This window comes from Seriola lalandi, unplaced genomic scaffold (assembly GCF_002814215.2).
Source record: "Seriola lalandi dorsalis isolate HSWRI2012SDOR001 ecotype SW California unplaced genomic scaffold, Sedor1 jcf7180001973751, whole genome shotgun sequence".
In the NCBI taxonomy this organism is placed as follows: Eukaryota; Metazoa; Chordata; class Actinopteri; order Carangiformes; family Carangidae; genus Seriola; species Seriola lalandi.
The window spans coordinates 1-2,653 of record NW_019444417.1 but is presented as its reverse complement, the minus strand read 5'-3'; the positions used below and the strand labels follow the sequence as shown (position 1 = coordinate 2,653).

General features: G+C 39.0%; 1 long non-coding RNA gene across 1 annotated transcript; it reads right to left on the bottom strand.

The window, feature by feature from the left end:
• Nucleotides 1-526: 526 nt before the first annotated feature.
• On the bottom strand, nt 527-2,507 carry LOC111652802 (uncharacterized). The gene is made up of 3 exons (XR_002760623.2): nt 2,126-2,507; nt 1,961-2,017; nt 527-1,598 (listed from the first exon to the last, which is right to left on the bottom strand). It is a non-coding gene; the product is annotated as an uncharacterized LOC111652802 (long non-coding RNA).
• Between the last annotated feature and the right edge of the window lie 146 nt (nt 2,508-2,653).

Here is a 2,653-nt window from a genome sequence, read left to right as displayed (position 1 = left end):
GGATGCACCAGTTAAATAACCATGTTAGATATTGGAGCCAGTGCTATGCTAAAGTAAGAAAAGTTTGAGGATAACACCTTTCTTTTACCATTTTATATACATTCCTCCAAGGAAGAAAAACATATTCCTATAATTGTTGTAAATTGGCAAAAAAACAAATGCTCTAAGTCTCTTACAACTTAATAGAAAGCATAATCAGAATGAGCAGGGGAAAATAGTATCTGTGCAAATAAGAAAAACACAGCGTGAGTTGGACACACTCCCATTCTCCCTGATTCTACCAGATTTGTTGGCAAGTTGTCTTTTATTGTGCTTTCAGAGTCAGGACAAAGTACAGCCCATCCCCACACCTACACGAACTGAAAGTTCAAACTGCACACTACACTTCAGGGTAAAGTACTTTTAAATCAAAAGTCTAAGGTATAAATCTGGACTGAAGTTGTAATAAATAATAATTAACATTTATCAGATCAATCACAGTTCTTAATGGCAACTCAGTTATTAAGCACAAGCAGATGCTGCCAAGTTTTGTTTTTCTTTTTTGCAAGAGCACAAAGGCAGTGGCTGACAAGAGGTCAAACTGCATTTTCAGCATTGCATATATCACCATTCAAACCATACATGTGCAACTCCTTACAGAGCACAAATCTTTGTGTTCACATAATGGATAGAGAGGCCTTTAGAGGCAAAGCACAGGGTCAACACACAGGTTGTTCTGCTTCAACCTGCTCAGCCGCTCACAGAGCAGTGTTTATTAATGGCAGCCAATGCCCTTCACTCCTACGGCTGGCAAAAAAACAACATACCTTATCAGCAGGTCAAGCCTCTGAGAGCAAGGCCCACTGTGAAAACATTATCTCCACTAGCGAACAGATTATGGAGGTTTAGTACAGAATCTCCCACCAGTGTCATTGCCCAAATCGTGTACACTACGTGCATGTATTTGTACAAGTGTTACATGGGCTGTTTCGGTCAAGTGATGTGACATTTATAAAGGGAGATGATGCAATCACAACGTGTGAAAAAAAACTGCCTCTTGTAGACTTTTGTTTAACCTGTAAACACAGTTAATCTGCCTGTCTGCCTTCACAGGCAACTCTATGACAAAAGACCAAGTGTTCTGATTTTAAAGGCAGCCTTTGGACCATGTGGATGGCAGCAAGCCAGCAGGGGTTCAGTTCAATATCACAGGAGCAAAATCAAGGGAATCATTAACTGAGGGAAGTCCGTTGTAAAATAAAATCTGAGCCTGTCAAGTTGAGCATTAACTGGCTCTACACTGAGCACTGGTTCCTTGTCGAGTACGGCAACAAACACTTTGTAGATTGTGCAGAGTGTGCATTCAACTGCAGACTCCAGTTACCAGTTGATAAAAATGTTTTTTTCTGTATACCTGACATGCTAGACAAAAACATTGTGTCTGTAGACTATTCAAAGCTAAAAGTTATCCTGTACAGCTCACTCAAAACGTGTTAAAACTGAAAAGACAACTTAATGTGACAAAGACCTTTGGGTAGACCTTTCTGTATTTCTTTCATTCAAGGCTTTTACGTTATAATATCGATAACTTCTTACCTGGTGTAATTTCCTTTGGCCTCCTTAAAAAGATAAAATAATGTAGTTAATTAAGCATGATTAAAAAAAACAAACACTAAATTGACCAGAATGCTAATGTTAGCTACCTGCACAATTGTACAGAGGTAGTAACGTTACACGAATGAACATATTTCATTTGACTACATTTACATTTTCTTAATAGTAAACACTGCATTGAAGCACAAGGCTCATTTCAAAGGGTAGTGTTAACATAAAAAGGTCAATTTCTTTAACAATGACTCCGACCGAAGCAACCTCAAGAGACAACTGTTTTCAAATGCTGCGTGTCCCGACCATCTTCATTCACATTTGGGGTGAGTGACAAAATCACAGTCTGGAAAGCCTGCGACAAACTCTTTCTTACCTGCAATGCGAATGCAGCTAACTTGAAAACATTTTCACTCTCGACTTCGATGGTCTCCTGTTGTAAAAATGGTCAAATTAGCATGTTTTTTTCAAAAAACATTCACACACAAAGTACAGCCTGCCCGAAACACTTGACTTGAGAGAAAATCTTCCCGTCCCGTACCTCGGTCCCACCGTTACCGACTAAACCACTGCCGCAGAGACAATACGGTGTTTAAAACTGTCCGAGAAGTGTTTCCAATACTGTTGTTCAGTTCCTGAGTTATCGTGCTATTTTCTATAACTGACAAAACACGCACTGGTACGTAGAAACCCTAGTTGAAAGTCCTGCTTGAGCTTAGAGCCCCCATCAGTAAAGTGGTATGGTCCGAAAGCAGGTTCAACAGTCTCCGTCTCCCATGGTGACCAGTCTGCTCTCCCCGCGAAAAAAAACTGCACTGCAACGTTTGATCACATGCTGCCTTCAGGCGCTCCTCGTACAGTTCCAAATCCTTGTTCAGGAACTACCTGGTTACTTTAACACCATTTTACTTGTAAGCTATTTAATTTTCCACTCAACTTAACACACATATAATACATTTCTGATCGCCGATATATTATTGATATTCTTAAGCAAATAATATTATTTAACACAAATATTATTACTAGAAAAAATTTCTGCAAGATTCATGTTTAATTTTTTTTTTTTTTT